The 14054-nt window shown below is 42.4% G+C and overlaps 1 protein-coding gene across 9 annotated transcripts in view; it reads left to right on the top strand.

Annotated features, from left to right (window-relative positions):
* Positions 1-14054, top strand: part of PITPNM2 (phosphatidylinositol transfer protein membrane associated 2) — a 526403-nt gene that overhangs the window by 93652 nt on the left and 418697 nt on the right. For 8 of the 9 annotated variants that reach the window (XM_069755814.1, XM_069755821.1, XM_069755773.1 and 5 more), the window contains exon 2: positions 8229-8308. The gene's annotated coding sequence lies outside the window, so the exon portion shown is untranslated. Of the gene's footprint in view, positions 1-7332; positions 7423-8228; positions 8309-14054 lie in introns of all 9 variants that reach the window. The other variant, XM_069755825.1, reaches the window with a different exon arrangement.

Here is a 14054-nt window from a genome sequence, read left to right as displayed (position 1 = left end):
CAGACTTAGATGGAATGGTCTGCAGACGTCACATTGCGTTTGCAGAACCCCTAATGTACCTAAACAGTAAAAACCCCCCACAAGTGACCCCATATTGGAAACTAGACCCCCCAGGGAACTAATCTAGATGTGTTGTGAGAACTTTGAACCCCCAAGTGTTTCACTACAGTTTATAACGCAGAGCCGTGAAAATAAAAAATCTTTTTTTTTCCCACAAAAAATATGTTTTAGCCCCGAGTTTTGTATTTTCCCAAGGGTAGCAGGAGAAATTGGACCCCAAAAGTTGTTGTCCTATTTGTCCTGAGTACACTGATACCCCATATGTTGGGGTAAACCCCTGTTTGGGCACACGGGAGAGCTCGGAAGGGAAGAAGCACTGTTTTACTTTTTCAACGCAGAATTGGCTGGAATTGAGATCGGACGCCATGTCGCGTTTGGAGAGCCCCTGATGTGCCTAAACAGTGGAAACCCCCCAATTATAACTGAAACCCTAATCCAAACACATCCCTAACCCTAATCCCAACAGTAACCCTAACCACACCTCTAACCCTGACACACCCCTAACCCTAATCCCAACCCTATTCCCAACCGTAAATGTAATCTAAACCCTAACTGTAACTTTAGCCCCAACCCAAACTGTAGCCCTAGCCCTAACCCTAGCCCTAACCCTAATCCTAACCCTAGCCCTAACCCTAGCCCTAACCCTAACCCTAGCCCAACCCTATTCCCAACCGTAAATGTAATCTAAACCCTAACTGTAACTTTAGCCCCAACCCAAACTGTAGCCCTAGCCCTAACCCTAACCCTAATCCTAACCCTAGCCCTAGCCCTAACCCTAGCCCTAACCCTAGCCCTAGCCCTAATCCTAGCCCTAATCCTAGCCCTAACCCTAGCCCTAACCCTAGCCCTAACCCTAGCCCTAACCCTAGCCCTAACCCTAACCCTAGCCCTAACCCTAGCCCTAACTCTAACCCTAGCCCTAATGGGAAAATGGAAATAAATACATTTTTTTAATTTTTCCCTAACTAAGGGGGTGATGAAGGGGGGTTTGATTTACTTTTATAGCTGGTTTTTTAGCGGATTTTTATGATTGGCAGCCGTCACACACTGAAAGACGCTTTTTATTGCAAAAAATATTTTTTGCGTTACCACATTTTGAGAGCTATAATTTTTCTATATTTTGGTCCACAGAGTCATGTGAGGTCTTGTTTTTTGCGGGACGAGTTGATGTTTTTATTGGTAACATTTTCGGGCACGTGACATTTTTTGATCGCTTTTTATTCCGATTTTTGTGAGGCAGAATGACCAAAAACCAGCTATTCATGAATTTCTTTTGGGGGAGGCGTTTATACCGTTCCGCGTTTGGTAAAATTGATGAAGCAGTTTTATTCTTCGGGTCAGTACGATTACAGCGACACCTCATTTATATCATTTTTTTATGTTTTGGCGCTTTTATACGATAAAAACTATTTTATAGAAAAAATAATTATTTTTGCATCGCTTTATTCTCAGGACTATAACTTTTTTATTTTTTTGCTGATGATGCTGTATGGCGGCTCGTTTTTTGCGGGACAAGATGATGTTTTCAGCGGTACCATGGTTAGTTATATCTGTCTTTTTGATCGCGTGTTATTCCACTTTTTGTTCGGCGGTATGATAATAAAGCGTTGTTTTTTGCCTCGTTTTTTTTTTTTTTCTTACGGTGTTTACTGAAGGGGTTAACTAGTGGGCCAGTTTTATAGGTCGGGCCGTTACGGACGCGGCGATACTAAATATGTGTACTTTTATTGTTTTTTTTTTTTTTTATTTAGATAAAGAAATGTATTTATGGGAATAATATTTTTATTTTTTTTTTCATTATTTTGGAATATTTTTTTTTATTTTTTTTTACACATTTTAAATTTTTTTTTTTTTTCTTTGTCCCAGGGGGGGACATCACAGATCAGTGATCTGACAGTTTGCACAGCACTCTGTCAGATCACTGATCTGACATGCAGCGCTGCAGCCTTCACAGTGCCTGCTCTGAGCAGGCTCTGTGAAGCCACCTCCCTCCCTGCAGGACCTGGATCCGCGGCCATCTTGGATCCGGAGCTGGAGGGAGCAGGGAGGGAGGTGAGACCCTCGCAGCAACGCGATCACATCGCGTTGCTCCGGGGGTCTCAGGGAAGCCCGCAGGGAGCCCCCTCCCTGCGCGGTGCTTCCCTGCACCGCCGGCACATCGCGATCATCTTTGATCGCGGTGTGCCGGGGGTTAATGTGCCGGGGGCGGTCCGTGACCGCTCCTGGCACATAGTGCCGGATGTCAGCTGCGATAAACAGCTGACACCCGGCCGCGATCGGCGGCGCTCCCCCCGTGAGCGCTGCCGATCGCATATGACGTACTATTGCGTCCTTGGGAAGTAAAGCCCACCCCACATGGACGCAATAGTACGTCTAATGGCAGAAAGGGGTTAAAGACCTACTATTTATTTTCTTCCAAAATTTCATCTTATCTAAAATAGAATGAACCTGCACTTAGTTCACATACAAGTGCTTCTCACAAAATTAGAATATCATCAAAAAGTTATTTTATTTCAGTCCTTCAATACAAAAAGTGAAACTCATATAGAATCATTACAGAGTGATCTATTTCAAGTTTTGTTTCTTTTAATGTTGGTGATTATTGCTTACAGCCAATGAAATACCAAAAGTCATTATCTCCGTAAATTAGAATACTTTATAACACCAGGTTGAAAAATGATTTTAAAATCCGAAATGTTGGACAACTGAAATGTATGTTCAGTAAATGCAGTCAAACGACCAACCTTGAACTTCAATATTCTTTAAAATATTCAAGATGCGGCTCTGAAACCTGTGGCTGACCGACCTATCCTCATTTAAGTCAATCAACCATAAGTTTCAGAACCGCATCTTGAACACCCCAAAAAATACCAAAGTTCAAAATCGGTCTCCCCAGACCAAAGACAATAGCAGGGTTAAACCAAGTATTGGTACTTTTGGCAGTGTGGACAGGTGCCAATTCCAGCTGGAGAATGAAATTTCCATCTCCTAAAAGCTTGTTGGCAAAGGGAAGCATGAAGCGCTCTAAAATCTCCTGGTAGACGGCTGCACTGACTTTGGTCTTGATAAAACACAGTGGACCTACACCAGCAGATGACATGGCTCCCCAAACCATCACTGATTGTGGAAATTTCACACTAGACCTCAAGCAGCTTGGTTTGTGGCCTCTCTACTCTTCCTCCAGACTCTGGGACCTTTATTTCCAAATGAAATGCAAACTGTACTTTCATCTTAAAACATCACCTTGAACCACTGAGCAACAGTCCAGTTCTTTTTCTCCTTGGCCCTGGTAAGATGCCTCTGGCACTGTCTATTGTTCATGAGTGGCTTGACACAAGGAATACTACAATTATGGCTCATGTCCTGGATACATCTGTGTGTATGTGGTGGCTCTTGAAGCAGTGACCCCAACAGCAGTCCACTCCTTGTGAATCTCCTCCAAATTTTTGAATGGCCTTTTCATAACAATCCTTTCAAGGCTTCGGTTATCCCAGTTGCTTGTGCACCTTTTTCCACCACACTTTTCCCTTCCACTCAACATTCCATTAATATGCTTCGATACAGCATTCTGTGAACAGCCAGCTTCTTCACCAATTACCTTTTGTGGCTTACCCTCCTTGTGGAGTGTGTCAGTGACTGCCTTCTGGACATCTGTCAAGTTAGCAGTCTTGGACCATGATTGTGGAGCCTAATGAAACAGACTTAAGGTACCTTCACACATAACGATATCGTTAACGATATCGTTGCTTTTTGTGACGTAGCAACGATATCGTTAAGGAAATCGTTCTGTGTGACAGCGACCAACGATCAGGCCCCTGCTGGGAGATCGTTGGTCGCTGAGGAAAGTCCAGAACTTTATTTCGTCGCTGGACTCCCTGCAGACATCGCTGGATCGGTGTGTGTGACACCGATCCAGCGATGTCTTCACTGGTAACCAGGGTAAACATCGGGTTACTAAGCGCAGGGCCGCACTTAGTAACCCGATGTTTACCCTGGTTACCAGCGTAAAAGTAAAAAAAACAAACACTACATACTTACCTACCGCTGTCTGTCCCCGGCGTTCTGCTTCTCTGCACTCCTCCTGCACTGGCTGTGAGCGTCGGTCAGCCGGAAAGCAGAGCGGTGACGTCACCGCTCTGCTTTCCGGCCGCTGTGCTCACAGCCAGTGCAGGAGGAGTGCAGAGAAGCAGAACGCCGGGGACAGACAGCGGTAGGTAAGTATGTAGTGTTTGTTTTTTTTAGTGTTTCTTGGCGCTTTTTCTGTGTTGGTACATAACCAATATTGTGTGTACAGGTGACTGGTTGACTCATTTTAAAAGCAATGCCAGTTCACCACTACTATGCTATGAGAATTATTTATTATTATTAATTATTATAGCGCCATTTATTCCATGGCGCTTTACATGTGAGGAGGGGTATACATAATAAAAACAAGTACAATAATCTTGAACAGTACAAGTCACAACTGGTACAGGAGGAGAGAGGACCCTGCCCGCGATGGCTCACAATCTACAAGGGGTGAGGCTATTTTGGTTATTGAAATGAGTCAGTCAGCCCCTTTCACACACGTCTCTGATAATCTGCTGACTCTAATTACTATCTCAAGTGCAAACTTGAAGTGGAGCTCCCTGGCCTTATTCTAAGGGTACCGTCACACAGTGGCAGTTTGATCGCTACGACGGCACGATCCGTGACGCTCCAGCATCGTAACAATATCGCTCCAGCGTCGTAGACTGCTGTCACACTTTGCAATGTACGACGCTGGAGCGATAATTTCATGACGTATGTGCGATGTAGAAGCCGTTGGTTACTATGCGCACATCGTATACGATATCGTGCACACCTTTGTTACACCATGCGATCATGCTGCCACAGCGGGACACTAGACGACAAAAGAAAGTTTCAAACGATCTGCTACGACGTACGATTCTCAGCGGGGTCCCTGATCGCAGGAGCGTGTCAGACACAGCGAGATCGCTGGAACGTCACGGATATATCGCTGGAACGTCACGAATTGTGCCGTCGTAGCGATCAAAATGCCACTGTGTGACGGTACCCTAATGTCCGAAGCTCAGAACACCTTTGTAAATAAAGTGGGGAAAATAGATATTTTATATACTTCCAATTTTGCAAGTTTTCTTACCTACAAAGAATGGAGAGGTCTATAATTTTTTATCGTATGTACTTTTCAACTGTGTGAGATCGAATCTAAAACTTAAAACAATGAAATCACATGGTTTCATTTTTAATAATTAAATTGCATTTTATTGTTTGAAATAACTATTTGATCACCTACCAACCAGCAAGAATTCTGGCTTTCACTGACCTGTTAGTTTTTCTTTAAGAAGCCATCCTATTTTGTACTCATTACCTGTATTAATTTCACCTGTTTGAACTGGTAATCTGTATAAAAGACACATATCCACACACTCAATCAATCACACTCCAACCTCTCTACCTTGGCCAAGACCAAAGAGCTGTCTAATGACACCAGGGACAAAACTGTAGACATGCACACGGCTGGGATGGGCTACAGGACAATCAGCAAGCAACTTGGTGAGAAGGCAACAACTGTTGGAGTAATTATTAGAAAATGGAAAAACACAAGATGACTGTCAATCTTCCTTGTTCTGGGGCTCCATACGAGATCTCGCCTCTTGGGGTAATTATGACTCTGAGGAAGGTCAGGAATCAGCCCTGAAGTACACAGAAGGACCTGTTCTATGACCTGAAGGAAGTTGGGATCATAGTTTCAAACATTACCATTAATAACACACTACGCCATCATGGATTAAAATGCTGCAGGACATGCAAGGTCCGTCTGCTCACACCAGCACATGTCCAGACCCGTTTGAAATTCGCTAATGACTAGATGGTCCAGAGGAGTCATGGGAGAAGGTCATGTTATCAGAGAAGACCAAAATAAAACTTTTTGATGTCTAACTCCACTCTGCTTGGAGGAAGATGGAGGATGAGTACAACCCAAGAACATCTTCCCAACCATGAGGCATGGGGGTGCTTTTCTGCACAGGGGACAGGACAACTGCACCATATTGAAGGTAGGATAGCTGGGGTAATGTATTGCGAGATTTTGGCCAACAATCTCCTTCCCTCAGTAAAGGCCCCTTCACATTAAGCGACGCTGCAGCGATACCGACAACGATCCGGATCGCTGCAGCGTCGCTGTTGGTCGCTGGAGAGCTGTCACACAGACCGCTCTCCAGCGACCAGCGATGCCGGTAACCAGGGTAAACATCGGGTAACTAAGCGCAGGGCCGCGCTTAGTAACCCGATGTTTACCCTGGTTACCTTCCTAAAAGTAAAAAAAACAAACAGTACATACTTACCTAACGCTGTCTGTCCCCGGCGCTCTGCTTCTCTGCACTCCTCCTGTACTGTCTGTGTGAGCACAGCGGCCGGAAAGCAGAGCGGTGACGTCACCGCTCTGCTTTCCGGCTGACCGACGCTCACAGCCAGTGCAGGAGGAGTGCAGAGCACAGCGCCGGGGGACAGACAGCGGTAGGTAAGTATGTACTGTTTGTTTTTTTACTTCTAGGATGGTAACCAGGGTAAACATCGGGTTACTAAGCGCGGCCCTGCGCTTAGTTACCCGATGTTTACCCTGGTTACCAGTGAAGACATCGCTGGATCGGTGTCACACACGCCGATCCAGCGATGTCCACGGGAGATCCAGCGACGAAATAAAGTTCTGGACTTTGTTCAGCGACCAACGATCTCCCAGCAGGGGCCTGATCGTTGGTCGCTGTCACACATAACGATTTCATTAACGATATCGTTGCTACGTCACAAAATGCAACGATATTGTTAACAATATCGTTATGTGTGAAGGTACCTTAAGAGAATTAAAGATGACTGGGTCTTCCAGCATGACAATGATAAGAAAAAAACACACAGCCGAGGCAACTAAGGAGTGGCTCCGTAAGAAGCATTTCAAGGTCCTGATGTGGCCTAGCCAGTCTCCACTCTTGAACCCATTAGAAATGATTTGGAGCTGAAACTCAATGTTGCCCATCGACAGCCTGAAACCTTAAAGATCTGGAGTGGGTCAAAATCCCTGCTGCAGTGTGTGCAAACTTGGTCAAGGACTACAAGAAACTTCTCACCTCTGTAAATGCAAATAACGGTTTATGTAGCTCATATTGGGTTCTGTTTTTCTACTGTATCAAATACTTATTTCGTGCAATAAAATGTAAATTAATTATGTAAAAATCATGCAGTGTGATTTTTTTTTTCTTTTTTTTTTCTTTTTAGATTCTGTCTCTCACAGTTGAAGTGCACCAACAATAAAAATTGCAGACCTCTCCATTCTTTGTAGGTGGGAAAACTTAGAAAATCGGCAAGGTATTAGATACTTATTTTCCCCACTCAATAAGTATGTTAGAAAGTACTATAAATTTATATTTCAAATACATCTAAACATTTTTTTTTCTTGTGTACAACAATTCTTCAAGGGGTTACTGGAATCATTAATCGTTTCCTGCTTTTAAATCATGCTAAAGGTAGAGATGTTTGGATTTGGCATGCTCTTCAAAGCCCTCAAAGGGAAATCAGAGTATGCTATTATGATAATGTATTAGCGTGTTATTTCACTTTATAAACACTATTCCTTTAGTCTCACTTTTTGACTACCAGTGCCTTAAATATGTTACCAATGCAAGCCAAGGTAATACATCCAGATCTGCATGCTCTCAGTGGGGCTCGCATATTTTACAAATGCTTATATGATCCAATCCACATCAGTAAAGACGTCCAACTCCAGAGCAATGGCAAAGAATGGCTGCGACTTTTTAGTGCTTGTTATTTACTATGGTTATGTCTGTTGGAAAAAAAAAATCTGATATCTTCATCCTGCTATTATGTTAGTTTGGAAAAGAGAAGTATCGGCATCCCCCTGTTTCCTCCAGAGAATGCCCTTTTAGGATTGTTTATAAGGAGAGCTGAAGCATTTGTTAGTGCGAAGATCCTGCCAAAGTGCACCATAGATCTACTTTTCCTACAGCACCATAAACCTTATTGTACTTGCCTCTTATCATATGTCTGAACATAGCTTCCGTTTTTTACATTGTGCATGTATCTGCAGTGTATATTGCTACATAAGATTGTTTAATCATGCACTTATGGTCCGTAATCTGTGTTTTTTTCTTTAGCGTGATGAAAAAATGAAGGAAATTTATGCTTTTGGGATTTCCAGATGTCCATTGCACCTGAAAGACTAGGAGCCAAACAGGTAATATTGCCATTGAAGCCCATGTCTGCTTTGTAGATTGGGATGAGCCCGTTTTCTTAGTCCTTTGCCACTTTCTCGTGTCTCTCATGCTCTATCTTGCCTGTCCAGCCCGACATCTCTTGTAACCAAGATCATATTCATTTGAAATGCTATTTCCAGATATTCTTTCTGCCTCCTGCAGAGCCTGTTATATGTCATTCATGTGCTATTTATTTTCAGAGAGTTGTACAATAATTATCCATAATTTAATTTCCCTTGTGTTGAAATCTATTTTTGATTGTAAGGTCACAGTGGACGGCTATTTCTCTATAGTTATTTATGTATCATTTGCTGGAACTTGTACAAGAACATCACATTAAAGGACAGCAAAGTGTAAAAGCTAGGTGCTTTATATAAAAAGTGTCAGCTAGTATCATTCATAGCTGTCTGAACCCATAGGGACTGTATTTTTAGATACCTGCTATTTGTCAATGCGGTTTGGTTTGTATGCTGGAAAAATTGGGGGACATTCATAAAGCAGAACCTGATTGGGGAGTTAACCCTAACATGCATTTAATGATGCCTTCATTACAACCAAGTATCTGAAATCTGTGGAAAAAATATTTGATCTCACAGCTTGTGTATGCCACTAGTCTGGTTATCACGTTCACAGTGTGTCAGCTTTAGTGTGGCTGGTTATCAAGAATAGAGAGGTCCCCACGCTGTTTTTTTAAACTATTTAAATAATTTAAAAGTGGTGTGGGGACCCCCATTTTTGACAACTAGCCAAGCTAAAGCAGACAACTGGGGGCTGGTATTCTCAGGCTGGTAAGGGGCCATGGATGTTGTTCCCCCAGCCTAAAAATTGCAGCCTGTTGCCGCCCCAGAAAAGGCACATCTAGTAGATGTGCCAATACTGGTCCAACTTTGCTTGGCTCTTCCCATTTGCCCTGTGCGATGGCAAGTGGGGTCATATTTGTGGGGTTGAAACGTTATCCATTAACTGTTGATTCGCGGACTGTAAATAAATTCACCTTGTTTTGCAACATATCCTTTTGGATGCTGAGTTTCATTACTGCTCATAATACTGTGTGAAGCATTTTTTGAGGCCATTCTACTGTATGGAGGGCTGTGTGGGGCCATTATACTCTATGGAAGGCATTGCAGGGCCCCTTTATACTACATAGAGGACTATGTGGGGCCCATAATAGCGTCTGAAGGACTTTTTGTGGCCATTATACTGTGTGGGGATTATATTTAGAGAATCATACTGTGATGGGTCACCATTCTTTTTCCTAGGTATTGAGCGAGAGAGGGTACAGTAGGGTCTTCATACTGTATGGGAGGAGGGTAATGTGGAGTAATTTACTGTGTAGGTATCATACTGTGTTTGGGGGCACTTTTGTTTGCCTCATACTTTATTATCTGTTTTATTCAAGGTTTTAATCCTTTGTTATTACATATTAAGACTAGGACTTTGAGCCATATGCTTTTTACTGCTCTTACATAACTTATTATAATATTCCAAGATTTCATTCTAAGATCTATTAATTCAAATGTACTTTGATCAGGGGACAACCTCTTTAAGTTTGTTTCCATATGAAAAAGTTCATCGTTATATTTGATGATAAGGAAAAACTAGGAAAACTTCCTCAATCGTAGACATTTTTTTTTTAATATCAAGGTCGGCCCACGATTTTGTCCAAGCTTTTAATTTTGCTATGATCATCAGTTCTGATTGTTTTAATGCAACAGTTCTGGGAGTTTCTAGCATTGAAAACGATGAACCTGTTAACACATGTATAGAGTTATCTGCCCTCTCTTTTCTACCCATTCATTTGAAATAACTGGAAATGCAAAAATACCCTCTCCATGTGAATACGCTATTGGTTATGTGCACAGTGTATTATTCATTTTGTAGATTTCTGGTTGCATTTACATGTAGCTATATAGCTTATCTCTTAGTGTTACAGTTTGTATTCAGAAAGGTCTGTGCTGCGTAGATTGCCAGTTGTGATAATCACATGCTCACAGCAGAAAAGTACGGAGTGGATTTTAAAGCTGAAACCTCTAATTATACTTTTGATTGGCTTTTAAAGGTTTTTGTTGATGTGTTTGCTCTAATTGCCTGCTGAATAATTCACAGGTACCTTTGTTTCCCGGCTGTAAATTATCTATAAAGCCGTGGCTCTGTGCACATCATATTGATGTCTGGACTGGAGTAAGCAGGCTGCTGTTGACACAGGTGCCCAGCTTGTTAGATGACGGAGGTGTACTCTGTCGCACCGCAGCAGGTACATACACCCTCCTACTGTACCACAGCTCTTTTTCTGCTTGCTTGCTTTCAGTGTTCTCCTGTAAGTATAGTATCTTACCTATGATGTACGTGCTGCTTATTGTAAACTATAAAATGCTATATATTAGGGTAGCTGTATGTTTGGTAGATAATGAAAAAGGACAAACTATCTGTAGAGCTTTAGCTGCTTCTTCCACCATTTATAGTGCGTAAACAGCTGGATCCCTGAAAACCTGTGTTTGGATTGGAAGGACCAGATGAATCTGTAACTCATGCAATTATTTGGCAATGAAGTGTACACAAGCAAAATAGATTAGTGAACATTTCGTTAGATTTTGTATGTAAATTAATTTTCTAATCCAAAATGCAGATTTTTTTAGAGATGTTTGCTAATATTCAGTCATTAGTGAAATCTGTTAATCTTAATAAGAATTTTAAGCCACCAATATTTGCAATTTTTTCCATAGTTGCGCATTGCTTAAATCTATTTTGTTCTTTTTTTTTTAAATAACCTTTCTTGTATTTTGAAGCAGCACATGTGTAATATTTCCAGATACTGTGGCAGTCATACAGTGTATCACTATAACAGTATAACGAAAGCTCGCTACATCTGTGACACTTTTTTGATATATTGGTTCCTGTTGTACATTTCATGTGTTGGGTATTAGCGTGTCCATTTAATGATGCAGGCTTAGAAATACTAAAGTGATTTAATATGATTGGTTCTGTCTCCAATGGTTGTTTGTGTTGAGTTTTTTTTCCAATGAAAGTAAAAAAAAAAAATATTGGCTATTATCTAAGCAAATTTTGTTGGTTGTAAAGAGGTGCAGGTTAAATTCAGTCGATTATAATGTTTATGTATTATGTATGGTCTTAAAGGGGTTGTCTGGGACTTTTATATTGATTGCCTACTTTTAGAATAGGTCATCAATATCTGATCTGGAGGGATGCGACATCCTGCACCGATGCCAAACAACCTCTGTGCCAGTGACGGTCAGATGTAATTCAGTTGTGGAGTTGCACAGCTCAGTCAACTGTCTAGTGGCCACGACCAAGTTCGGCGCATTCGCCCCTGTTTCCAATCAATAAGGGGCAAGTGTGCAGTACCCGACTGTAGTCAACATGCAGTATAAAAAGCTATATAGATCTTTACCGCAACTAAGCACTTCCAGCAACTGCCTGTATCAGGAACAGCTGATCGGCACAGATGTCTATACTCGCACCCCTAAAGATCAGATGTTGATGGCCAAAGGATAGGCCATCAATATAAAAGTCCTGGACAACCTATTTGCGTTTTCTCATGTCCAAATGCTGCTGGGGCACAGCTCTATCTCTGCTGTCAAAGTTCAGAGCAGCAGCTCAGCTAGGTAGCTAAAAATAATTAAGTTAAGTGAACAAAAATTGTAGAATCAGAAAATAATAATAGATGTAAAAACAGGACAACCTGGGATATATATTAATACTTAACCCCTTTATCCCCAAGGGTGGTTTGCACGTTAATGACCAGGACATTTTTTACAATTTTGACCACTGTCCCTTTATGAGGTTATAACTCTGGAACACTTAAACGGATTCCAGTGATTTTGACTTGGCTTTCTCGTGACATATTGTACTTCATGTTAGTGGTAAAATTTCTTTGATATTACCTGTGTTTATTTGTGAAAAAAACAGAAATTTGGCGAAAATTTCGCAATTTTCCAACTTTGAATTTTTATTGTTATGACCTGGTGGTTAGGAGCACCCAGAATGACCTGATAGTTAAACCACATACAGGACGAGCTCTGGGATGTGGGAACTCTGCTGACCGCAAGCCCTAATCCTATCACACACACTAGAAATAGCCGTGGAGCGCTCCTGACCAGACCTAGGCACCTTGTCACAGCCTAAGAGCTATCTAGCCCTAGAGATGGAAAATAAAGCCTACCTTGCCTCAGAGAAATTCCCCAAAGGTAAAGGAAGCCCCCCACATATATTGACTGTGAGTAAAGATGAAAGTCACAAACGCACAAATGAAACAGGTTTCAGCAAAGGGAGGCCAGACTTACTAAATAGACAGAGGATAGGAAAGGTAACTTTGCGATCAGCACAAAAACCTACAAAAGACCACGCAGAGTGTGCAAAAAAGACCTCCGCACTGACTCACGGTGCGGAGGGGCCACTCTGCATCCCAGAGCTTCCAGCTAGCAAGACCAAATCATGATAACCAGCTGGACAAGAAAACAGTGAACAAATAATGACTATCAGGAACTTAGCTTCTGCAGGAGAAGGCAGGTCACCAGAGAGATCCAGGAGCTAACTGAACAAATGCAAAAATATTGACAGCTGGCATGGAGTAACGATCTGAGAGGAGTTAAATAGAACAGCCAACCAAAGGATAAACCACGTCACCTGCGTAAGGAACCTCAGAAGCCGCAGCTTCACTCATAGCCACCAGAGGGAGCCCATAGACAGAACTCGCCGAAGTACCATTCACGACCACAGGAGGGAGTTCGACAACAGAATTCACAACATTTTATGCCTTTAAATCACAGGTGTTATGTCACACAAAATACTTAATAAGTAACATTTCCCACGTGTCTACTTTACATCAGCACAATTTTGGAACCAACATTTTTTTTGTTAAGGAGTTATAAGGGTTAAAAGTTGACCAGCAATTTCTCATTTTTACAACACCATTTTTTTTTAGAGACCACATCACATTTGAAGTCATTTTTAGGGGTCTATATGATAGAAAATACCAATTTGGATCCGGGCCCGCAGGGAGGAGGAGGTAGGAGATCGCGTTGCTCCGAGGGTCTCAGAGAAGCACCCTCCCTGCGCAATGCTTCCCTGTGCCGCAGGAACGCTGCGATCATCTTTGATCGCTGCGTTCTGGGGTCAGTGTGCCAGGAGTGGTCTTTTTCTGAATTTGTTTTCTGATTTTGACTCTCATAGTTGAGGTCTACCTATGATGTCAATTACAGGCCTCTCTCATCTTTTTAAGTGGGAGAACTTGCACAATTGGTGACTGGCTAAATACTTTTCTTTGTTTTGCCTCCCTCCGGCACAAACTCGTTGTGTTTGGATGGGACAGAATGCTGAGTTGCATCCAAAGAACACCATACCTACTGTGAAGCATGGGGGTGGCAACATCATGCTTTGCGGCTGTTTCTCTGCAAAGGGACCAGGACGACTGATCCGTGTACATCAAAGAATGAATGGGGCCATGTATCCTTCCATCAGCAAGGGCATTGAAGATGAAACGTGGATAGGTCTTTCAGCATGATAATGATCCGAATCACACCGCCTTGCAACGAAGGAGTGGCTTCATAAGAAGCATATGAAGGTCCTGGAGTGGGCTAGCCGGTCTCCAGATTTCAACCCTATAGAAAACCTTTGGAGGGAGTTGAAAGTCTGTGTTGCCCAGCAACAGGCCCAAAACATCACTGCTCTAGAGGAAATCTGCATGAAGGAATGGACCAGCATACCAAC

This window comes from Ranitomeya imitator, chromosome 1 (genome assembly GCF_032444005.1).
Source record: "Ranitomeya imitator isolate aRanImi1 chromosome 1, aRanImi1.pri, whole genome shotgun sequence".
Classification (NCBI taxonomy): Eukaryota; Metazoa; Chordata; class Amphibia; order Anura; family Dendrobatidae; genus Ranitomeya; species Ranitomeya imitator.
This window is presented reverse-complemented; position numbering and strand designations above follow the sequence as displayed.